The sequence below is a fragment of the Vespula pensylvanica genome, chromosome 1 (genome assembly GCF_014466175.1).
Source record: "Vespula pensylvanica isolate Volc-1 chromosome 1, ASM1446617v1, whole genome shotgun sequence".
In the NCBI taxonomy this organism is placed as follows: Eukaryota; Metazoa; Arthropoda; class Insecta; order Hymenoptera; family Vespidae; genus Vespula; species Vespula pensylvanica.
This window is the reverse complement of record NC_057685.1, coordinates 10,210,003-10,236,875: the sequence shown is the minus strand read 5'-3', so window position 1 is coordinate 10,236,875 and position 26,873 is coordinate 10,210,003. Positions and strand designations below refer to the sequence as shown.

The window sequence follows — 26,873 nt, the reverse complement described above, 5'->3', positions numbered from 1 at the left end:
ATCAGGGGCACGCAAACCTAGCCTTCCTCTTCTCTTTTTGTTTCTTTTTTCCTTTCTACTTCTTGTTATGCGTTCGTTTTTCTCTTATTTTTTCTAGACGGAACTGCGAGTTAACCAGCACTAAAAATATTTTTGCTATAATCATTGTTTCAGGAACGATAGTGCAATGATAACAACAGTAATGAACAATATTATATTTCTAGGATAGCTTTACTTAAAAATCTCCGAACATAACTGCGTGCGTGGTTAGAAAAAAAAAAGATATACTTCAAACGTGTTTGAAAATGATGAACGAGACATTCTCGAAGTACAATATTCTTGGAATAACAAATACAGAATGACTGACGTAAAGCGCCAGAAGCGACCGTAGGAAGGAAGATTTGTGCACAACGAAGGAAAGAAGAGTCAAAGAGTTTCACAGAGAGCGGGTGTCTCATTAACATTCATAGAACTTTATATCCGCAGAAGAAGATATTATTATTCGGCGAATTTTATTCTTGGACGATGTCATAGTACCGCTGTAAAACGTAGCCCTACAAGAAGGCTTCGCGTCAAATTCATTAGAATATGGAAATGAAAATACGCTGGATATAAATGGTAAACCTTGGAGATGGCTTTACTACCACATTACAAGAGAATCGAACGTAGAAAAGATGCTGGTCGAAGACCTCTTTCTCTTTCTCTTTTTCTTTCTCTTTCTCTTCCTCTCTCTCTCTCTCTCTCTCTCTCTCTCTCTCTCTCTCTCTCTCTCTCTCTCTCTCTCTCTCTCTCTCTCTCTTTCTCTATCTATCTATATATCTATCTCTATCTTATTCCTTTCTTCTTTTCCGTTTTCGACCACGAAAAACTTTCACATAGATGAAACCAAAGGCCGATGTCGATAGCGAACGTAAATTCCATTCAGCCTGGATCAACATACGAGTGAACTTGAGAAAATCATTTAATAGAAATACATCTTAAAGGATTCAATTGGAAAGTCAAATACGAAGATATATAAAGCCTAGACAGAAGATAAATTCGGAGATGTACGATGCATTTGTTCAATGGGGCTCGTTCCGCGTATTCATCCATAATATTGAAAATTACGTATTCACTCCCGAACAAGCCACGTAATAACCTTATGTAATAGTCATTCCGATTTCAGAAAAATCACGTTCTCCATTGAGCAAGTGCCTATTTTCTTCATATTTCTTCGTTTACGAATAATACTTAATATATTGGATCACTTTTATATTTCTCTGTTCAGAATTTATTCTTGAGATACACACCTCGAAATTCATCGCGCGAGGTTCAATTGGGTTTGAAACGATTCGCATTGAATATAGTCAAGTTGTAATGTGTGTGTGTGTGTATAGGATCGAGGAGTTTTTGATAATACCGCTTTAATCGATCGCATTGTACGTGCGCATTTCTGTTTTTCCAACGACTCGATAACGTAATTTTTAAAAAATCGCTTTTATGGCTTTCCATGTCGTTTCAACTTCACTTCAAAATGAAATGAAATTTTCCAACTAAATGAAAGACGACCGAAACTTTATAACAAGGAATGTTATATTATTTATCGACCTTCTTTGTTTAAGTTCTTTATGAGTATTTGTAGGTTCGATAGAAGCAATGATCGAAGAACAGTTCAGTTCATTCTACGCTGCCGTAGAGAACGGTTCGAGATCAGATTAAGGCGATCGAGTATTGTGACCAATACTATTACTTTTTTTTTATATTTCATCTATTAAATGTTAACAAAACATGTTAATAAAATAAATTCTACAAAATTTTAAGTGCTTCTCCGTGTTCGGAAAATTGTTCGTCAATTACGAATAATGCAGCAAAATGTAAACAACAGTTGCGGCAAACATTAAAGGAAGAATTCGCCACCATTGCAGATCATCATACGGTACATACAGTACAGAAGTTATCACAACGGAATAAAAAACCTAATGAATCATATCACGCATACATATATCAGATGCTTGAAATTGCATAAGCCAACGTAATTAAATATGTTATCAAAGGTATTCGATAGGATGCTTTAAATAAAACAATATTAAGCTGGGCGAAGACAATATATGAAATAAAAAAGAGTTATATGATTATAAAGTTATAAATACGAGATTATAAAAAAAGAAGGAAAGTTGGGAACAGAACAATCGAAGTTGGAAGAAAAAAAATGAACCAAAGGAACGCGAAGGATACAAAAAGATGTTTCAACTGCGAGATTAAGCATCATTCGGGGTAAGTGTTATGCAATGAAGGACAAGGATGCTATTTCAATCAATACGAACACGTAGCTAAGTTTTGCAAGAGAATTGTAAGTACGTTGAAAGAAACCGCATGTATAACAGCAAAAACAAAAAAAAAACAAATAGAAATCGCGGATTTACATTTTGTTGGCATCATAGATACCAGCAACGATTTAAGTTTAATAAATCAAAATTGTTACAATAAAATAGATTGTCCGAAGTTTAATAGTACAATAAATTTTGATAGCTTAGACGCACTAAATAATAGTATGTATGATTCATTTATAATAGGTATTATTATTGACGGCGAAGTATACGAAATTACATTCCACATTGTAGATAATAAGATAATGAAACGTGCAGTCTTGATCGGCGCCGACTATTTAAGTCAAGTTGAACTTTACTCCGTACAAAATCATGTAACGATTTAAAAACTTCCTGAAATATTAAAGATTGATGCAATTGCAGACACGTATCCATCTGATTTTTCACATACTTCGGAGAAGGATGTAGAACGGATAGCAAAAATCGTTACAGAGAATTATGAACCTGAAAAGACGCGAGAAGTCCGTGTAGAAATGATTGATTTAATTAATTTTTGAAGGATGAAATTCCAATTTATCAAATACCACACAGATTGTCTCAATTAGAAAAGGAAGAAGTAAATAAATAGATAAATACATGATTACATAATGGTATTGTAAAATCTTACAATTCCCGGTACACAAGTCTTATCGTCTTAGAAAGACATCGAAATTTGTGTAGATTTTTGAAAATTGAATAAAAAGAATCATAAAAGATCAATATCCATTTCTATTGATTAAAGATCAGCTAGACCGTTTATAAGATGCGAAAATTTTCAGTACACTCGATTTAGAAAAAGGATTTCTTCACGTTAAGATAGTCAAAGAAAGTCAGAAATATACTTCTTTTATTATTCCAACAGGTCAATACGAATTTATATACATGTTTTTCGAATTTTGTAATTCTCCCGTTGTCTTCCAGGAATTTATAAATGCCGTATTTAAAAATTTGATTTTTTACCGAGTTATATTAAAGGGATTCTCTTCCTATGCGTTTGCAAGGATTGTATCCTAACGAATGACGAAGACATGATCGTAATCATGTATCAGCTTCGTGGCCCATTTCTAATGTTTTTGAATCCTTGGAAAAAATTCAAGAGTTTCTACAGTTTGCTGGATCAGGCTACGTTGTCTTACAATTAGTTACGTAGACTATCAGCGGAGCCTGGCAATAACATTTTCAAGCCTGTACACTATAGCCTATGATGTAAAGCACGACGCTACAAATTTATTACTATTTTTTCGTTACGTAGTTCTCTTGTTACAAGACGTAAATATATCTGTTAGTTTCTTCTAAATAATATTATGATATTATCATTGTAATACTCTTATTACAATAAGTTGTTTTAGGCAGATGCAAAAACAGTAATAAACATAACGTCAGTCAAGTATGAGAGGAGCATCAACGTCTATCTAGAAATCGTACGTTTCATTTCTCATACGGAATACGTATTGACTTCGTACCAGCTGTTCTGTAAAAATTGACAATCATATATTCTCTGATATCTCATTATCAGCTCAGTTCTTCAATTCACGTGCGCCGACAGCATGAAGGCACAACGTAGTTACATAACAAGCATACCCACATATACATGCAATGAATCGAGAGAAGAATATCTTCTAACGCACTTATAATTCATTCGTTTTTTCCGCATACGTCGCTGAAATCACACGTGTCTCGAGTAACATTGAATAAACAGCCTTAGCTTATATGGACAATATGATTATTCCTTTATCGGATATCAAGATAGGAATCGAAAATCTTAAACACGTATTAGATATGACGAGTCAGTTCGGATTAACTGACATATTAACTGACGAAAGTGTGAATTTGTACAGGCAAAGATTTAGGGCACATTATAGAAAACAGAAATATACAATTATCAGCTGTAAGATGTAAGATGTAAGATGAATGGCGTTATGGAACTTTCAATCCCTAAACACATCAAAGATGTATAGAACTTTATCAGTCTTTCTATTTCCGTAAGTTAATCCGTAATTATTCCATGACAGCACAATCGCTAACGAATGTTTTGATCCAGAAAAGACGAAGAAAAGCATGTCAAGATTTAAAGTTTGCATGAAGCAATGTGCTAGCTTTACATTAATATAGAGCTGAAACTGAAAGAAAGTTACATACAGATGCTTCAAGATTTGGTTTCAAGATGGTGCCATTTTATTACTACGCGTGTAGGAGGACTACTCTAGCTGAAGAAAAGTATGCTAGTTACGAACTTGAAGTATGAATGTTCATTTCAAAATTATTACCGATTGCAAGGTTTTTATTTTAATCATGAATAAACGAAATCTGTATATGCGTATAGCTAGTCGGAATCTTGCTTTAAAAAAATTTAATTATGAAATCGAACATAGGCCAAGAAGATCTATGTTGCATATAGACAAAATTATCAGCCTCGAAGCAATGTTTCTTAGTCGAAGTACTGGTCGAGCATCGTTCATCGAGCAAAATTCACAAGTACGCCAATTAATCGAAAAGGAATGGAAACGAATATTTGAGGAAGAATGTTGATGATGTGCGATAAATGGTTAGAGAAAAAAATTGCTGAAATCGAGAAAGAGAATTTTAAAACTTTTAACAAAAGACAAAAATCAGCGTCAAGATATAGTGAAAAAGATCTCGATCGAACGATTCGTTTGTTTTAAATCTATCCTTAAAATATTTATTTCTTAGTGGAATGCTACATGCGCACTGTCGACCACAGAATATATGAGCGCGTACGTATTTGATCACGGAGAACATGAAATCACGAGCGATTCATTGACTCCGATCTGACTGATTTTAGTCGCCTGATTTTTTGATTATTCGTCGACTTGATCGCAAAAATTCGAACAGAAATCCCGTTCCAGATTATCCGATGATTCAACCTTTTCACGAATCCTACATAAATAAGAATTTCGATCATGGACTCTAGTTTTATTTTGTCTACGTAATTTATTCAGCGACCGCTCAACGAAATCTCAAGAACAAGGATTTTAGTTCAATATACCTGCAGGATCTTCAAAAATATGCATACAATATGATACGAGCCTAAGCCGAATTGGAATCGAGTGTGGTGAAAGAATTATCGAGAATAGTAAACCGATAGGATTTAGGAAAAGAATCCGAGAAAAAGAAAAAAGAAATGGTAGGAACCCTTTAAAGATCGTACAGTGGGATATTATAACAGAATTCATGAAAAAAATTGGACCCTCAGTCTGGTCTGAACCGGAATTCAAATCCAGATCTTCTTGCTTTCCGGACGACTGCTTTGGATCACTAAGCTATCCACAAGCCCTCGGTCTAACCTTCTCATAAATGCTTATAAATTAAAAATGAAGGTACTCGAACCCGCATATTCTTATAGCTTTCTTGTCCCCTGAAATCAAATGAGACCGGCTTAGTAACGTTGTTTTGTATAAACATCCACTTTGGCAATTTACAAGGGAAAATTCGTTTCACGTAAAAAAAGTATTAATTTATTAAATTTCACATTAAAAATATTAAGAAAAAAATATTAATATTTTTGTTTATAACATTTTTCTAATTATATAAATAATTGGTAAATCTTATACCATACAATAATTCTAATTGAACGAAGTAAATTTTGTCTGAAAACTTTGTTTTTATGTTTTACAGTTTGCTAGTAATACAACATAAAATCGGAAAATAGCCGGATTTTCTGGGGTCAATTTTACACCCTTGGAGCGACTATGAGCAGCAAAAAAATTGCGTGTGTATATATATATATGCTCTACATATCCCTACAGTTTCATAATTTTCTGAATTTACGAATTCATTGAGAATTCAATTGAGATCTTCTCTTATTAGATGTTCATCATTAGAGTATAACAATCAGAACCAATCCCGAACGTTTTATTAGACACTCTACAATATGCGAAATATTCCACAAATTCCTTTGTCTTTCCTCTTTTCCTACGTAGCTTCATTTTCAAAAAATTGTACTGCGCTGCAACAATTCGAGAACACAGTTTACATTTCGAGATCACGAAAAGGTAAGATTGTCGGAATACGAAAACGAAAAAGGAATGAGTGCTAGAGGAAAGGAGAAAGGTAGAAAAAATGAAGAGATAAAAAATTGAAGAGAAGGATAGAAGGGATTCTTGCGTGGGAATCTCATTACCCTTTCATGAAAGAGACGAAGCCTTCTAGCTGCGTTGAATCGAAGATAGTAGCTCGAATCGAAAGAGAAAGGGGGATGCTTTGAAGCCGGAAGGAAAGACGAGGCTAACAAGTAGAGGGGGAAGGAAGAGAGAGAGAGAAAATACCTTTTCTGTTTCTCTTTGTCTATCTCGCGTCGCTAGACCTTTGTTTCGAGAAGTAACGAACTACAGTTCCTAGAGACTGGTATATTCGATCCTAGTTTTCTGCACGAATAGAACTCGTGATGAGAGCTATGTACTGATAGTAATTCTCGTATAGACAAGAAGAAGTGACCACTCCAAACTATCTTACATACACGTTTTGCAATTTGTAACGTTGCTTTTCGGCTAGGTTCTCGTATCGTTGCATCGTAGCTCATCGCAGACCAATAAAAGGGAAGGAAATAAAAGAACAAAACAACAGATCAATAAGAGGGGAGAAAGAAAAACAATAGTTCTTATATCGTTTCATTCTTCAAAAATCAGAAAACGAACAGAAAGAAGAAAAAAGGAATCTCAGAAAGATATCTATCTTCGATTAATCGATATCTACAGGACGATCGTAAATGCTTATTCGTCCGTATGAAGTAAGACGTTCGTTTCTACGAGGAAGAAAATTCATGTAATAATTTTCTAATGGAGGAAGTAGAGAGAAAGTGGTCAATAGAGTCGCACGGTAAATCCATGCGCCACGGATGGACGAACCTTAGGTAAATATGTGTGTAGCCGAGCACTTGAAACGAAAAGAGATGGTAATATGGAGAAAGAGAGAGAATGAGAGAGTCTACGACGAAGAGATATAGAAGAGACAACGCGCGATTAATACGCGCGCGAGACACGCAAACACCAACGTTGTACGTGGCTAAAGTAAATTGGTGGTCTGTGGCTGATGTATGGTGGAATGATATTATGAAGAGCTCGTCGACTCATGCATATTCATCCAAATCCCGCCTTGCGAGTAATGCTTGCCCTATCTGAGCATAGGGTTTAATGTTCAAGCATGTCGCGAATAGATCCGTGGAGACTCTCGTCTATGATCACACTGATGATTTTCACTCATTTTGTAAAGTTACCAAAAAATTGGCATTTTATTTAATTTTTACAATTCAAATAATAATTTGAATGTAAAAGACTAATCTAAAAAGCTAATAATATCGGTTCCGTCAAACAGTATACTTTAACGAAAAATTTGCAATATAAAAATTCAAAACATAAGAGAAAATTTTCATGTAAATTGTTGAATTAACGTATCTTCTCGATCGATGTTCGTTCTTCAATCAAACAAATCCTTTGCTACCAACTAACACGCTCGTAAACTCAAGAATGAACAATAGTAAACGAGTTCGATGTCCCTAGAGAATTTTCCAAAGTGGTAGAGTTGTGAAATTGATCCAAGTTAAATAAACGTAAGGACTTGGGCACCCATATAACAATTTATTTTCTTCTTTCCTATTCGTTGCTATTTGCGTATTGCCTTCAACTATTTACAGAGTTACTTTTGAATGATCCAGAAAAATAAGATAACGAGAAACATATAAAATAGAGATAAAAAAAAGAAAGGAGGAGAGAAGAAATAGAAACATAGAGAGACAGAGAGAGAGAGAGAGAGAGAGAGAGAGAGAGAGAGAGAGAGAGAGAGAGAGAGGAAAAAACTATACTCCATGGTGGTGAAGATGATGGTGGTGGAGTGCGATGGCAGTTCAGCGCGTAAGCAACAGACAGGTAATCTGCATGTCTAATAATCCGGGAATCGTTCTCGATGCAAATACTTTCATACCCCCGGTGTTCTGACATTCAGCGCATCGCAACGGAAGAAAAGAAATAGTAATAGAAGAAGAAAAAGAGGAAAACGTGAAAAAGGGCAGCTTATTGAGCGAGGGTGAAGAGGAAAGATTATTCCAAGAATTTCTTCGACCACCGTGCTGCCTCGTCCTCCTTGTTGTCGTCGCACGTAGCCTTACGCGAGACTCGAGATTCTTCATTCCTAGTTCTCTTCGAAGGAACGTTAGAAGAATCGACAGCTTTGTAGAAAATGTACGACCTTTTCTTTAGCAGGTGGACAACGTCGGCAAAGATAGAACGAGAAATATCCTCCTTTTAAAAAAAGGAGGAAGAAACGCGAGCGCGAAAGGGTTATGAACCCTCTTTCGCGTGGGTCCACGGATGGAATGCGTCATTAAAGACTCTCAGCAACATGGCACTACTACCAGAGATCAAGTCTACGGCGCTGAAGTATTCATAGGTATTATATTCGTGTCTTTGCAGGAAGTTATATTTTAACGGTCGTAAAAAGCCCGCGCGTATATACTTGCTCTCTTGGGTTCTGAAATAAAAAAAAGGCTGTTTGTACGAAGGTACGAGCGTGGTCATGCAAATACAAAGGTAAAGGCGTCTTTCTCCTCGTTGCCTCAACTCCTACCGTTCTTGGCTAAGCATTTACGAAGAAGTGTCATTGGAAGGTGCAACTACGACATTCAGGAAAAGGAAAAAGAAAAACTGGGAGAAGAGACGTGGAAGGATGAACGCGCTTTGGCATCTCTCCAATGTGTGTCTTCGTCGATAAATTTGTGGGGTAATTTTCTGTCGCGTTTTCAACTCTAAATATCCTGCCTTATTTCGAAAGAAAACCATATCCTGCAATTCCAATTAACTTTCCTGAATGAATACCTGCGAATATCTTTAGTTTCGCGTCAAGAACTGAACAGACAAATAATCCAAAATTTCGATTTGAAGATAAGTTTCCTCCTATTATTAAATCCTCCCATTACCGATACTGAGAAATCAGAAAAGAATCAGTGATGGTAACAAAATCAATCGAAACAAGGAACGCATTAATATAACATAATTGTATGCCGACGTTTGTCGTAACATGTAGAATATTGTAGTCTATAAAACTATGTGGATAATCACATAGCTCGAACAATCCTCTTCGGTCCTCCTCTTTAAACATAGGACGGAAGAACACAAAGAATAGGTTATATGTATGTATCGTACGAGAGCGACGGTAAGGAGAATAAAGTAGGAGGCGTTTGTTTCGAGGCTGTGCCTCCTTGTATCTATTCTCGACCAAATGAATTACGACTTATTTAAAAGCGCTTGCCTCGTTTATTTTGTACGAGGTTTATTCTGAAGAGAAAGAAAAAGGAGGAAAAGGAGAAGCAGAAATAGAAGAAGCAGAAGCAGAAGAAGAAGAACAGGAAAAGCAAAGCACAAGACGGTGCTCGCGCGCGACCATACCGAGATGAAAGAAATGAAAGTAGATATTACGAGTCGCCGGTAGACTTTTGTTCTTCCTGGTAAGAGAGGACTAAACCAAAGTTTCCCCTTTGTCGGCATGTTTTAACATGAAACACACATGTATCTAAGAACTCCGTGTTATACATATTTCGCCTGAAAAAAATTAGCGGTCAACGATCCCACTAAAATAAAATTCTTTTCTATCTCGTAAGCGTCAAACGTTAAATAAAGATAAAAGTAAGATGAATCGTTAAATAAGAACATAAAAAACAAGAACACAATACCTGATCAGTAATTCAAACATTACTGCAATGTACTTGCGGAAGTAAAAATCTATTCGCGATATCAATTAAATTCCATAAAATTTGACTCAATGAGTTTTACTATGATTGATATCACACGCACACGAGCACGCGAGCACGTACACTCTCTTTTCTATTATATTTTTGATCTCTAATGACTTCTTTAGAAAAAAACTTATGCAAGAAAGGACCGAGAAATCGCCAAATGAATAAGACACGGACTCTCCGTAGAATAATCCGAAGAATCTTTAATGGGAAGGTAAACAGAATGAATGGCCATAGAAGAAAGATCGGCATAGTCGGCGAATGCCGATCTTCGAAGGTGGTACAATGCACACGCTGACCCCGAGAAATGAATTCCTAAGAAAGAACGTTCGCTTTAGGAACCTCGAGAGGCGTACGCACGGTAACGGCCTTTCGATCCTGCGGGACCGTGCTCTCTCTCTCTCTCTCTCTCTCTCTCTCTCTTTCTCTGTTCATCCTGCGAGCGTTTATCATCGTCGTTATACGATTCCTCGTGCTTAAAACCCCGTGAGTTAGCGATTTATATACGCTCGCTGTCGCTTCGCTCGGTTAAACGATCATAGAGTGTATCGAGTTGGATGCGTAATGACACGCATGCCTGAAGTCTAATGACGTGCAAGTTAACAAATGGAGGTTAAATCGACGTCGTTCAAAGGTATGTACCTTCCACCGTCAGGAAAGGTTCATAATACTCATAGGCATATCTTAATTTGTCTATATATTCTTCTTTCAAAAGCTTCTAATATTTGAAATATTTCAAAGGAATTGATTTTTTATTATATAAAATACAATTAACAAATAAAAAATTCGTAATAGAATTGACAAATTAAAATTCACGAATACAAATTCCATATTTAAAATTGCAATCTATAGATTTTTAAGAACGTATTCCATCGTGACAATAATAATCGATAAATACTTATAATTACTACTAATATTTACTGTAAAAATGTCTTAACTTTAATACTTGAAGATAAATATTTCTAGTGAAATGAGATTTATTATGTTTTTATTCGAAACTGCGAAGTCTGCAGAGTAAATTTTTGATCGAGAATTTATGTGTAAGTATATTCGGTAAGATCTAGTAAAACGATAACGACTGCGACATCCATCGATTTGTGTCAATCACGACAGAAAGAATAAATATGACACTAGGAGAAACGAATTCCCTAATATGAATGTCCTACAAAGTATATATACAACAAGTAAGAACTTATCAAAGAATTATTTATCGTCTCGGAGACTCGTATTCTCTTTCATAAATTAAATGGGATCAGTCAGAAAAAATTATTTTAATATTTATATTTGTATTTATATTTTAATATTTATATTTATAATTATTTAATACTTAACTCTAAATGGTACTTTTTCTCATTAGCAAACGAGCCAATATTAATAATTTTGTAAATCGCAGTACATGCTGATTATCGAACGATATTTGCGATTAAAGTAGCGACGTTTAACAGCCCCGTCATTAATTTGCAAATAATCATTTATTTCGCGCCCTGAGAAGAATACCCGTCCGTCATAGCTTGTCATCTCCAAGGACAGTAGTGCTGAGTTAATCGATTGATCCTTATGTCTTTATACTCATACTTCGGGAAAAAAAGTTCAATGAAATATGCTACCGTATGATTTTTATAATTAAATCTCTAGAGATTAAAATTTACATTCTTTAATATTTGTAGTATAAATAATATAATATAATACCTAAATGATAAAAAATTGTAAAGTAATCTCTAAAAGTAAGCACGAATCTCTTAACAGGAATTAAATCATTTCTTAATTCGGTTCATGTATTTCCCTCTGAAAAAAAATCGAGGATCTCGTAAAAATATCGATATTTGAAAATGAGCAGGTGACATTCGCTGAAACAGAAGACAAGTTTTAAGACGAACCCGTCCAACCTGAAGGATGATCGAGCAGACCCGCCGTGGACATCCTGTCTTCGTTAGAAATTCCTGCTACCATATATTGATGCGGGAATACATCAACCGCACACAAACATCGAAGGATGTCCACGGGGCCGTCGCTGCTGTTCGTTCACCCGACCTTGGCAAGGTCATGCAGCTTGGATAAAAAGAAGAGAGGTAGAAGCATGGAGAAACCAGTGAGAAAGAGTGAAAGAAAGATAGGGGAAAAGAGTGAAACGAGAGGAAAGAGGATCTAATCAACGCCCAACGTCATGCTTCAGGGAGCATCGTACGAGGGAAGAGAAAGAGAGAGAGAGAGAGAGAGAGAGAGAGAGAGAGAGAGAGAGAGAGAGAGAGATTCTGCAGAGCTGCAAGAAAAAAAAGGAAGATCGGAAGGATGCGAGAAACATAAAATAAGAAAGAAAAGTAGAGTAAGGCTGGTGTAAGAGCTAGAGTGGTGTAAAATCTATCGTGTCAATGCTCTGCACTATACACGTCGCTTCTCAAAAATATCAAATATTAAACTTCAATGAAATTTTCAACTACATTTTCTATTTATGAGTAAGATCTGTCTTATCCTCTTCTATTTCTCTCTCTTCTTTTCTCTCTTTCTTATACTTTAACTGGAGTACTATAACTGTACCTTCGTTTGAACTCGATACTTTCACACTAAAAACGGAAAGAAGAAAAAGTACAATCATTCCGTAAGATTCGATCAGTTAAAAAAAGATATTTTTACGTCTATTTCTAATTCATGATACTGAAATTAATTTTTACGTTACTTCATTTTGGAGAAAAGTATCTGCTTTTGAAGAAAGTAATGCTTCTTTCCAATAATCGCTATTTCTCGGATGTATGTGTGTGTGTTTGTATATATCTACAAAGTAATTTTAAATAAAATTTTATTTTTTTCAAATAGCGATTCCAACCATGTCAAGGACACAAAGAATTTATAAGAATATTAATTAACGAAGCAAATTAAAAATGCATTTTCTCAGCTATTGTTTCGAATAACGGATCATGGTCAACGACAAAACATAAGGTAAATATACGCAATAATTTTTTAACGATAGCAATCATGTTAGGTCAAATTCACGTAATATTATTATAAACAGTGAAAGTAAGCAAAAGAAGAAAAATAAACAAAACATTATTTTCTTAATTCGCAGATAGAAAAACGTTAACTTGAAAGATCATTGCACGATGGCAAAGAAATAAGAGATAAGAGAGAAAACGAAAAGGTAAAAAGCGAACAGTTTGAAAGGACGTAATCGCGAGCAAAGATGTAATCGCGAAAAGGACGCGGGTTGCATGGAGAAGGTCGAGAGAAGGCTACAATTCGAATACTACTCGGGAGATGCAGAGCTTATGAGATTACGTGTGGTTCGAACAAACCCGTTTTTGCCCATCTTACGACGATCCGTATATATACCTCTCTTCGCCTCTTCTCGAATCCTCTTTGAGTTCCTTCTGCGTGTGTCATTTATGCGTGCAACCCAGACGCCGAGTTAAAAATAACAGAAGCCATGGTATTTATAGCAAACCACTAGTGGCGCCACGTATATATACGTTATAAGCTATTTTCTTTGCTTTCCTTTCCTTTCCTTTCCTTTCCTTCTCTCTCTCTCTCTCTCTCTCTCTCTCTCTCTCTCTCTCTCTCTCTCTCTCTCTACATCCCTCCTACCCCTCTCATGGTGGTAATGAAACGTAATAACGAAGATCGCACGAGCATCTTACCTCCGATCTTGGAAACTTAAGTTACGAACGCGTTTATGCTTGACAATTATAAATATATACGTGTGCATGTTCATGAAGGACGTATACATACATAGATACGTTCGCTTTAAGACCGGCAACGAGTATTAAATAAATCTAAAGATCGCTCCATTCATTAATTCTAAAACCATCCTACGATCATTTTGTATCGCTTAAAAATCACATCGTTATAAAGGTACTTAGAAGGAGAAAGAAGGAGAAAGATAAGATTAAGAGGAAAGGGGAAGGGGAATAGTCGAGACTCTCATATTATCTCGGAAGATCAGGATTACGTGCCCACCGAAACCCGTTCTCCGTCCATCCTCGAGAGCTACCGAACCTTTCTCATGGCACCCTGCAGTTTCATATCCCTTCTCGCATTCGCGGTTTTAACCATCCTTCGTTTTTTCTTCGCATCGCACAATTCATAGTTAATCATGTACCGCAGAAATAAAATCTGACAAAACTTCTGTAATTTTTTTGTTCGGTCCTTATAAAAGTTTTGTTTAAAAGTTCTTTTTTTTTTTAAATGTCCCATATAACCAATTGCAATTGATGGCGTATTTTCCAAGTAGCACAAAACGCTGAAAAGAAAGAGAAAAAAGATTCGAAACAGATCGAACAAACGCCCGTAACTGTGCAACCTGCGATGCACGCGAGCACAGGTTAGCTGAAGTGGAGCGATGCGGTACGTTAGACGAGGAAAGAGAAAGAGACGGAGGAAGAAGCGGGTGCATTGCGCTCGAGCAAGTGGCCTTGACGTGGGCCGAGTGGCGAGGGCAAGGACGACTGCTCGAGGAAGATCTCTCTCTTTTTATTCTCTTCTTCCCGCTCCCTCGAGCGCCAGCCACACGGCAGCATCAAGCACGACAACGCGGTAAGTAACCGCGCCCGACACACTACATTCACTCTCCTCTCTTTCTCTCCCATCCTCCCTCTCTACATATCCATGTATATAAAGAGAAATCTACACACACGCATGCATACATGATATATATATATATATATATATATATATATGAATTTGCATATGACCTATGATACTTTTTATAAATTCTTGTTCCTTTCGGAGGACTAATGCGGATTCGCTTCGAGCGAAGCGTATCATTGATATATAAAACATCCTTTGTTGACCTATTTGTATTTTTTCTGTTCCTAACACTATGTTAATAAAAAGATTTCATCTTTTATATTTTACAGAAAAAAGCCTTCTTTCGTACATGTATATTCTCTAAATCCGACATATTACGAAAATCGAGGGTTTCGGACGAATTATAGAGTCACTAAATTTTCAGTGATCTTTCGATTTTCGCCTAATTCCTAGCACTTAATTTATATCAATTCTTGAAAAGTTTGTAATCCTTGAAGACGTCATTCTCCATACGAAATGAAACACTCTTTTCTAACAGTGACGATTAAAAAATCATTGAGCTAGTCGGTACGTTGGTACGTAAGCGATAGAATTAGTGAAGTAGTACGAAATCAGAGAGAACGATACAGACTCGTGACTCAATAGAGAAGGAAAAGAGCTACGTCTAGCTCGAAAGGACAATCCTCCGCAGCATACTCTCCATTCTTCTTCCAGCGACAACGAGATCGTCGTCCCTGAGAGCAAGAGCTGGCTCCTGGAGCCGTTCGAATAATTCATGATGTCGCGATCTTGCACGCGAGAATAGTTTATCGAGAGGGCTGCTAGGGTAGAAACGGGGAAAGGAAAAAGGTTCGATCGAAAATCGATACACGTACCGATAATACACATACGTGTACAAACGAGTCGAGAAAGGAGAGAAAAAGGGAATAAGGTGGGAAGAATTGATCTTATCGCGGGGGTGGGAATAGATGGAAGTAGATTGAAAAGAGAGAAAGAGATGGAGAGAGAAACGATTGAAATCCATACTACATCAACCACTGTGTCTGCACATTGACAAAGTATAAAAGGTCTTTTTTACCCTAACCACACCTAAATGTGGCTGCGCACGACCATCGGGTTCGAAGATGTTTCAAATGTCAAACCAATGATTCATGAGCAAGTCCAAAGCGACGTTCATTCGTCTTGATCTTCTTCTTCTACTTCCCTTCTTGAAAATGTTTAACTGACAATGACACCGACAAATGCAACGGCAAAAATATGTAGCTTTCTGGAGTTGTCCGAAAAATAACGTTCAGAAATAGAGGAGAAAAGGAAGGAAAAGTGAAGAAGAAAAACAAATCAAGGAATAATCACTTTAAATTACACATAGTGACTTTCGTCAGAGAATCGTACTTACGGTGCTTATACATTCTCACTCAGTTTTGAAGTTCGAAAATTAGCAGAGAATAACGATATTATCGATTTCAATCATCGAGTTCAGTTCGATGATATAGCCGATAAGAAGAAAATCGGAGATAAGTATATTTAAATTTCGCGATGTTGGCACGTCGGCAAATAAAGTTAAGTTCGTACGAGTCGATGGAACATCTGCCGAAGGGTTAAACTATCTTACGTTTTGTTGCAACAACGTATAAGTGCGAAAATGGTCGGAAAGAAAGAAGCAACAGTGCGTGCCGGCAAGATACTCGAAGATGACGTATTTGTTTTGATACATATTTGCAGAGGAGAGTTATAATTCGCGCCTCGATAGCAAACAGAGAAATACGTTTCGGTCTTACAACGATCGCGTGCCCATTTTTCCCAAGGGCAATCTGTTTTCTCTTGAGGAGCGAATGTATGTGCAAAGAGAAAAGAAACGAACGTTTCTTCGCGGACTGACCGCGTAAAAACCCCCTCTTGCTTGTATGCAGCTTGTTTGTTCTTCGTCGATCGATACTCATCAAGACCAAGAAGAAAAAACTTGGTCGACTAATGAAGTGGATTCATTTTTCTTATCCTTTTGAAATAAATTTGAAAAAGGAAAACTAGACACGCCGTCGCGATAACGAAACATTTTTCTAAGAAACATTTTTACTTACTGAAAAGTAATTTTACTAAAGTAAAATTAGCATGATTATTAGATTCGAGCTTGGAAATGTTTTGATAGCAAGTTTTTTAATACTTCGTTATTTTCAGAAATGAGAGTACCTTCAAAGATACTAGCGAAAAACGAAGTAAGATTCTCTTTTATTAGTCATTCCGAATGCGATAACGAGCGAGAAATGACCATAAAGGTAGTTTTAATGATGCGTGGGATATAGATGCAGCCGGTAAGTATAAAATCGAGCCCAGGGGTAAAAAATACTCGATGATAACGATAATATTGAAAAGGGAAGGAAAGACATCAAGATAAAGGCTAGTAGGAGAAACTCTTTGTGAATCGTCGAGAATATATGGTAAAAATCAAACTGACTAATTAACTTGGTACCATTAATAGAAACTTCAGAATTAACTGTACGATCATGGGCCAACTAACGTACGACAATATCGCAGACGACAGTGCGTTATCCCGCATCGTGAAACCGTAGTAATTATAATCAAGATTAGAAAATGAAAACGTATTGCATAAAAAAACACATTATCGCTAACGTTTGAAACAACATTAACACGTTCTTTTTAGAGTTGAAAGAAGAAAAAAGATAAAAATAAGATAGGAGAGAGGGAGGGAGGGAGATGTTTCCAAGCAAGCGAACCTAACTGACGCTTGCATTTAAATCGCCTGAATATTTTAACTTCATTAATTTATTATCTACATACTTGTTGCGCTGCTCTTGATTTATTGTTCCTGCTAAAACATCGTCCGACTTGCGCCTCGATAAATCTTCAACCCTTTGGACAGAAAGAGGAGCAGAGGAAAAGAACAATTACTCCGATGCCCCCTGCGTGGAAAAGGAGCAGCAACGTTCTTTCACATTGCTTAACATACGAGTGATTCCTAGAGTAGACGAGGAAGAATGATCGGAAGACATTCTCTTTTGAGAATAACTTGAGCTTTCGATCTCGTAGCAGCAATAGTGTGTCTGCAATATACGTGTCTACGTATACGTGCCTACAAGTATAAGAGCGATAGGAAAAACGGAAAAAATACATTTCAAGAAAAAACATCGAATATATTATAAATTAGAAAAAGGAAAAGGGACGAGAAAAATCGAAATTAGAAATGATCTACCAGACGAGACACGGTCGAATGTTAATTTCAGACTCGATACTTTCTTAAGCCTTGTATACGAAATCGTTGCCTCCTTTCCGCAATGGATATTACAAGCCGCGCCTTTGAGTGATCGTCTCCTCCCTCTCCTCGTCTCTCGCTAGCTCTCACCCACCCATCTCCTCGCACATCGCGTCCAACCTCTCTGACATTAAAATAATTTAATTTAATACCCGGCAATTCCGCTTATTGCCATTGCAACATCAATTTTAATAATAGCCATCTCGGTGAGATCCTCCCGACACCCTCTGGGTTTGCATCTGGACGATCAACCATCACCGAACGCTTCCTGCCATCTTAGTCTCGGGAACTTGATCGAGCGTGCTTGTGCGTGCGTCTTCGAGATTCAACAACACTCTTCCTAGTGAGAATGCTTTCGGCACAAGCAAGAAATCGTATCCATAAATTTCTTTTTTTCTTCCTTCCTTTTACGTCGTTTTACAAGAAATTACAAAACGTTTCATAAATTCGATTGCAAATCTATCGGTTGAATGCGTCCACTTCATCTCTATCGATATCTACGCTAGACTCTTAACCGGAAACGGAGGAAAGGCCCTTCATTAAGCCTGCACACAGCCGAGTTTTCTAGGACAGCGATATCGACGGTGCCCGTCGAGTACGAGACGTTAAATTACGTGATGTCCGAGGCAAGGAGAGAATGAGAGCAAAGAGAACCGAATACCGGACGCGCATTTATATCGGTGCATTAAGCCGGTGCATTGCGATGTGCCGTGCTGCACCGCAGTCCACCTCTATACTTCTCCGGCCGGTACGCCAATTGTACGACGATTACGCGTGTACTTACGGACAGATATAAATCGGACTGATATTTTAGAAAGAACTTCCCTTCGTTCTTCTTCTGCTTCTCTTTCTCGTGCTTCCACTTCTCCTTCCTCGATTTCTCCAGTCGCAAGCCTCGAAAGAAATGCATTTTTTTCATTCTCGATTAACGCTCGAATACAAGTTCTCTCGAATGCTAAACTTTAATACAGTCGATCCTAGTCTTCGACAACCCTTCAGTCGCCTCTTCGCCCTTCGAAATCTATCCAGGTTCCCTCACCGAAGCGCGGTCGCTTTCCGCTCCACAAGCAGAAACAGCAGCAGCAACATCGGCAAGGACGGCAGAGATCAATAATGGCAACGCAGCGGCAGCACCAAACAGCCCGCAGCTACTTTTGTTGCTTCTTCTCGCGGACAGATGGTAGCCGGATCGCGTTACAGAAATTACCAATTACCTATAACATGCAATTTCTACCTGCCCTCGCTCGCTCTGCTATCGTATTAATACGCGGCAGTTACGCGGCAGTTACGTGGCATGAGCGAACTCTTTTCTTCAACCCCCTGCTCTTCGTAACATGATACACATCTAAGAATTTCAAGAATATCTTGCAACGTTCTCACTTTAGAAAATTATATCTTGACACGGATCTATCGATAGTACGAATGGAAACTGGACAGAAGGTAGATCGTGATCGTTAATTATTCGTCTATTGATCCAGTTTCTATTATATCGATATACAGTGATCGATGACCATCAGAAGTCGTTAGAATTGGATCGACGATCACTAGTTTCTATTTGCGATAACACAGAATAGATTGCTCGATACGACTCGTTAGAACGCTCATCTCTGATAGGCAATAGTCAAAGGAATCAATTTACACACTCGCAAGAGGACGATTCATTGTGCAAGCTCGTCCCTTAAATTCGTTGACAACTTCGATGCCCAAGCTATCTCCTTTTCGTGACAACCGTTGAGCTTATCCATAAAATGCTGCAAATTCGGGACTTTCTCAAAACAATGTCGTTAGCCTCGAATCATAAACACTTTCGAATATTTAGCAGATAACACTCGTCGGTAAACGTCGACTTCGAGCTAACGTTTGCTTTCCTTTCTCGTTAAATTTTTTATTAAACAAAATATGTTAAAATTCTATATGTTGGCCTTTGTATCGCGATTAAACACATATGTTATCGTTCGTATTTGCGCTTAAACAGTGCTCGAAACGTAATAAGAGCCAAAAGTTTATTGCTTAAGGGAAGAAACCATTTTAACAGCTAATAAAAGACTATTTTTAAGACCTTTTCTTTTGAAACAAATTAAAAATTTTGTTAAAACGTCTTTACTGACAAAGAACGTACATATACTAAAAGCTAATTTTTCTTCAAATTTTCATATAAAAATAGTGTGTACTGTAGTCACAGGAATTAATGACGCGAGAGACCTCCAAAAGTTAAAGATACATGGGTGACATTCTAACGTTTCAACAAAAGCTGCAAAAGAAAAAAAAGAAACAAACGTTGACTTAAAGTTGTACGTACAAATTTGAAAAGGAAGTAATCTGTTACAAAATGACGAACTTTTGGAGAATAAGTTTCGAAAATCAGTAGAATATTTTATATTTCTTTTGGTATTATAAAGAAACTAATTATTCAATCGAAAAGTCCCTGCGTACAATTAAATATAATATTATTAAGAACTGTCGTGTAAAATTTTATATAAAACGAATGAACATGAAGGAAGTTATATCGTCGCTCAGTTTGAAAAACATCGTTTCGAGATAACACATAATGTTACGTATCACATTTTTGATATATAATAATATACGAATCTTTTAACTTGCTAAAAATTACTAAGATAATCACCAAAAACATGATCGATAAGCACGATTGATTCGTTATCAATCAGCACGAAATAACTTCCTTTTTTTAAGACAAATTTGTCAATTTATTTCGAACAAGTGAATATTACACTTAACGAATATGTCAAATTCATTACGTCCAAGTGTCGAAAAGGAAAATAAAAGATAACAAGACGTTTTTAGTTTATCGATTTCCTTTACCTTTCAAAATTAAATGCTGAAGAAAAAACACCGTATTTTATCGAATTGACGTTAATACCTCTTTCGAAACGTCGAGAAAATTTAATTAAGGAACTGCTTTTGATGGAACGATAGAACGTCTAATTGAGAATTTCCTGAATACGGCCATTAATGAACGAACTTATTGCGAGAAGTTATTTTCACTATTTGGACGACGGCGCTCGATTGCTTGATACTGTGAATATAGATAGGGACGGCTGACACAGCGGTTTTATTCCTCCCTTACAAAGAACGACAATACGTATTTACTTTCGGATGTATTTTGAGAGAGACTATAGAGAACATGTGATATATGTCGCCTAGGCATATTGTCTCTATAAATATATTACGTATAATACGACAGAATGTTACAATAATGCAACAGAATGTTATGTATAAAACGTAAGTAGGTGTTATTATGTTTCTTATCCCTTTAAAACTATAAAGGAAACTACATACAAAAATTGTTTTTTTTTTTTTTTTTTTCAAATAAAATAAGATAGTATATCTTCTTTTACAGAAATTAATAAAGACTCCAACATAAATTCAATTATTTTTCCGAATATAACCGTATATTAACGTATAATGTTTAATGGTTCAAGTTGCAAAATGTTTGTTTTTTAAACGACTTTTCTCGAGTACATATAATTCGCATAAATCAACAAATCTTCTTCTCCGAGGGTAAAGAGAGAACGAGAGGAGATTATTTGCCAGGGAACGTACTTGAAAGTCAATAACCCCGGTGTAGCCAATGAGTTTTGGACCGTACAGAATTATTTCTCAAACATACTGGCCCGGGGCTGAGTGTACTTAAACGCAATATTTGCAATCCCGAAATTTTATATCTCAATTCTAGGACTTTTGACTGGTACTTCACTCGAGTACGAGGAACCTCTCCACGTATATCCATACGATATAATCGATCGTAATCTTTACCATTCTCAAAAGTCAAATAACGATAAAAAAGGGGAGAAATTAGGGCGTACGTATGCAGTTGGCAAAAAAAGTAAGGAACGAAGGTTGCGTGAGTCATACTAATGACTACTGATGATACCTTTTATTCCGTACGTCCTTCGAATTCTATTTGGCATTCTTGACGAAGTAGAATCATTAGGGCATCGTTATACTCCGTCGCAAACGTTACGTCTCGTTTGCGAAGGTATGTGTTAATACGGGTTTGAACAAAGTGCATGTTTGGCCAGTGAACAAAAAAGGGCCATTCTCTTTAGCTCCCCTTCGAGTGACGCTTTTCTCATAAAAGAATTTCTTCCGGGTTCAACAAAACTTGGCCGATCGGGTTGAGTTACAGTCTCGGCTTCGACTCGCAGTTCCCTCGATCGAGACAACTTTTAAAACGAAGAAAATTAATAGTCGAGTATAGAAAATAGTTATTATATTTACCGTCTTCCTATATGTTATATTTTTACAGGATTTCTAATTCTCTTTATAGTATCTATGTGCTCCAAGAGAAATTCCAAGGGATCTGATTTGCGTCTCAAGACTGATTTTTATAAATGAGAAAAATGACTTCACAGATGTAGCTCGACCTTGCTTGTATAATATTCGTTACACAGTGCTTCCTTAAGAGAGATTCCTTAAAAGAGTACGACGGAAGAATGATTCGCCAACGCGATTCTTCAATCTTCCTTCTTCTCTTCTTTGTCTCCCTCCTTCTCCTCGTCTCCTCTTCATCGCCTTCTTCTTCTTCCTCTTTCCACGAATATAGTTATTATTCCTGTTCAAGAGTCATGCGCCCCTGCTACTACATAATTCCCACGAATCTTGCTTGATTAAGAGATCGGCAGATAATCAGATGAGATACGACTCTCCCAGATGTGAGGAAAAAGTAACTCGCATCCTCTTCCGCAAACAAGTGAGATTAAATGCGTAAACTGATTAACGTGACTTATCTAAACATTTTAAATTTCAATAGAGAAAATATCAGATACGATAAAAAAATATGAGAAAATATAATTATTTGTCTTCGATTTTAAGATTAACTTTGGAAAATCCGAAAAGATTTTACGAATCATTTCACGCAAACTCTCCGAACAGGAAGATATCAGGCACGTGCTCGCGAAAGACCGTTGATGTCTATCGAATTTTCTCTCGAGACAACCATATTCTCTTTTCCGGGGAAGTCTCGTACATCGTATAAACCACCGTTCGCGGTTTATTATTAATAGGACGACAGGATCGCAAGGCATTACGTGAAACATACAGCTCGTCAAGCCGTAACTGGTTCTGTGCTGAAGATAGACTCCCTCATCTATCTCCGGCGACGCGCCGCGTACGAGAACACGAGCGGTCGGCAGCAACCGCAGCGGCAGCAACAGCAGCAACGACGATGCTGCTCTCCGAAAGAGCGAGAGAGATAATGAGTGTGTGTGTGAGAGAGAAAGAGAGAGAGAGAGAGAGAGAGAGAAGGCTCGGTACACATCACCAACTCGCGATGATGGCTCGCGAACTCATAGAGAACGGCTGTGGGAAGAAGTGGTAAGGAGCGCCAAGTGGGAAAATGACAAATTTCACTACATTAGGAACGGCGCCGTGAGTATAGACCATAACCTACGGAAGATTATGCGATCTCGAACGAGAGAAGAGCTACCAGAGAGAATGACTGCTTTGAAATTGGAGGAAACTCTCACTCTTTTGTACCTCGAGAAAAGATTTCTTGAAAGAAGAACCATTTGAAATTCTTACGAGAAAAAAGTGAAGATATAAAAAGACTTTTTCTAACGTTAATACCGCGTTTTTATAGTAAAAAGAATGCAACAAGAAGCGTCATAGGAGCAACTTCCGCGTGATTTCGTAAAGACTTAATAATCCTTGAGAGCGTTAATCGCGGAGAAAAAACTTAGAAAGAAATTAATTGATATTTCTTTTACAAATCTCATTTATTATTTCATTAAGCTGTTTGAGATATTATCGTGGAATTTTCTACGAGAATAGAATATAATCATCCGAGGCCAGAATTCATTAAAGAATAACGCGTACCTTTAGGTCCATGCGCACTACCAACCAATCATCGGCGACTTGGTCGACGAAAAACCAAAAACCAAACAACTAATCGAGTCATCCGTGCATGGCTCATGTTTTCGTGGTCACCGCGACCAAGTGCCTACACGCTCATATATATATTCTGTTGAAACCAGTGGTCGACCCAAGTGGCCCGTTGGTAAGAATTCCGTGCAGACTTGAATCGATAAGCGGACCAAGCGAGGTAACAAGAAAATAATCGGTCTTCCGGAAGATATCTAAGTGCGATCTAGGCATCGCTATCGTCGTCGCTGTCGTTGTCGTTGCCGTAAGTGCGGTACGTTCCTCTCCTTTACGTAATCCATCTCGCACGCAATTTACTCGGCTGAAAGTAACCTATCCGTAGCCGATCTCGAAGAACGATTCTTCTCCTCAACGCTCGTACTTTTCCTTTTCTCTTCCGAGCACATGAACCTCCAATCAGATCCGCTTAAGCTCCGAACAAAGTATTACTGACCCGCGTCACTCTCTCTCCTTCCTTCCTTCCTTCCTCCCTTCCTTCCTTCCTTAGTGTTTTTACGAAATTCTCTCTCGCTACGCGTAAAAAAAAAATACGCAAGTCTGACCCTCCGTGACACTAAGAAAGATAACATCTCTCGAATAGCTTCGAGGACGTGGTACACGACGCGACGATGCGCTGAAAGATACGAATTCCCGAGAGGTGAGGTGGACTTCATGCTCGACAAAATTCACGAACAGACTCTGATCGTTCGATTCCAGTGGAAAGAAATTACCTTCTCGTTTTTCGGTACGTGCGTTTCTTTCTCGATGCTTCTGAACCCGTCCCGACTTTCGTCGCGCTTCGTGCCGAACCGTGTCTAATGACAAAGCAACGCCGATCGGATATCTGTGAATAATCGAAAATGTCATGGAATATATTACTTTAATTAGCGTGAGGGACGCGTGCCGGTACAAGAAGCGTCACCAATGCGACGGTATCGCGGTAAGATTTCTTTCGAGGACATGAATAGAATTCTGTCAAACAAATCTGAATACATACAAATGTTTTGGATTTTTGTAACAAATTTCGAAAATCGAATAGTGCAATTGAAGCATATCAAAGATATATAAATTAGTTAATTTCGTTGAAATCTGGAATAAAGATGCTAGGAAAAAATAGATTTCGTGAACGAACAAGTACAATAGTTGTACACTACCAAACTAACAAGTACGACAAATATTGAATTTACCAAGCGTATTTGAACTTTATTTGATACATTAGCTCGCTCTCGTATTCATTGACGGCATAGTTCGTCATTGAATCACACTTTAGTTTAAAAGTATAAGTATTGGAATTAATGACACGAAGCCGAGCTGAGGTTGAAATTATTCAGAATTTAGTTGTATAATAAATAAATAAATATATATATATATATTCCCGGAATATATGCATAAATAATACTGTTGATGCGTTTTCTATTAAATATTTCAAGGATGAGGAATTAACCCTTTTAGTGCCAAATAACGATATATCATTTAGCAACATTTGCGAAAAGTGTCAACGACGATATATGGTTGCATGCCACCTTACTATTCGCATCGCCAGAGAACTTTATCTCGAAATAAATTTATAAATGGTTAACCTCTGCTTTATGTGAGATGTTTTGTAAATATCATTCTTACTTTTTTTTACGATTTTGTTTCAGATCTTACCAAATTATGTCTAGTTGGTTCGGTATTCTTTGCTTAGATATAAATCTTTCGATCGGTACTAAAAGGGTTAATTGCGCTTTGATTGATATTTTTGCGGCAACTATTTAGATGTGCTACATGTAATGTTAGAGCTTTTCGAAGTGAATGACTATTGAGTATCTTCGATCGCTAACACGATTAAGAAAATTGGAGAAAAGGGAAACAGAAAGGAAAAGATATACAAATGGAATATGAGAATAAAAAGGAATGAAAAGGAAGAAATAATACTTGATTAATTGGAGATATTTCCGTAAAGAGTTTGTTTGAACAATTTCACGTACGGCCATTTATACGAACTAACCTAATTCTTATTGAGTTATGACTAAAAAATAAATATTTCAAGTGTTAAAACAAACGTCATAAATCGTTTACCTTACTCCTTCAGACATTTTGAAAAACTAGACAATCACGCATATATGTAAAACATAAGTAAGAATTGGCCATGAGGTTTTAAACATTTTATCTATGGAATCTAATCAGCGAGCATTTAACTAAATCTCAAAACACACAGTGTTGCATTAAAAAAACTCTTGAATAAATCAACATCTATCGGATCTTCAAACGTTTCTATGTACGTTTCTATAATAACAATTATGAGAAGAAGAGGGTGAAGACTATTTCTGTGATTCATAAAATTTGTATTTCAGATAGAGAAAAATATCATCACAGGTCGTCTCCTCCTTCTCTCCTTCCTTCCCTCCTCCTCTTTCTCTTACCCTTAGAATAGATTTTCTAGATCCGAACTTTTGAATAATTTATGCTAACGAAGCTCTCCAACTCCTGAGAAATAATTCGCTTCACATACCGCTTTCTCGAATCAACCCATCTTCGTAGATTCCGATCTCTCAAATAAATTATGCGTTCGGATTTCTGGCCAAATTCACGACATCCTTCACTTCTTATTTTTACATGTCTTTTTATCCAACCATACGTGAATCCCCAACCGTAATCTTCACGAAAGACTGTTTCAATCGTGATATACGCAAACTATATAGTAAAGATTCTCTTATTCGTAATAAGTAAACACGTATAAAACTATCGTATCGATTTTTGATTCGGACCAAATCCGACAATCGAATATGGGGGAAAAGCCCTCTTCTCTAGAAAATTGTGTAGGAAGGTAAATATGTAATGAATAAAAAAAGGGAGACCGTGGCAATGAAGAGATTGTAAAGTCAGATTGAATCGTTAAAGGCGAGACTATCCAACGCTAAGAAGGAAGATTTTCGATGTCGATACTCGGCTAAGGAAAATGAAGGAACGTATGTACACCACGAGTACTTACATTCTCTGCCGGCAAATAAAAAAAGAAAGTCGAGTTATCCCTACTTACTTGGTACAAGTTAAGTGTGTGGATGGTACAACAGCGGGACTTGGATGCAGATGATCCGAAATTATAGACATTAGGGACATTAGCCCCAGCGTTATACGATTCTTCATCTTCTTCGTC

The 26,873-nt window shown here is 37.1% G+C and overlaps 1 protein-coding gene and 1 long non-coding RNA gene across 11 annotated transcripts in view; one reads left to right on the top strand and one right to left on the bottom strand.

The window, feature by feature from the left end:
- Positions 1–26,873, bottom strand: part of LOC122636635 (telomerase-binding protein EST1A-like) — a 134,397-nt gene that overhangs the window by 76,685 nt on the left and 30,839 nt on the right. The gene's annotated exons all lie outside the window — the stretch shown is intronic.
- LOC122637023 lies at positions 1,309–13,563 on the top strand. Its single transcript, XR_006329116.1, has 3 exons — positions 1,309–2,232; positions 12,880–13,002; positions 13,130–13,563. It is a non-coding gene; the product is annotated as an uncharacterized LOC122637023 (long non-coding RNA).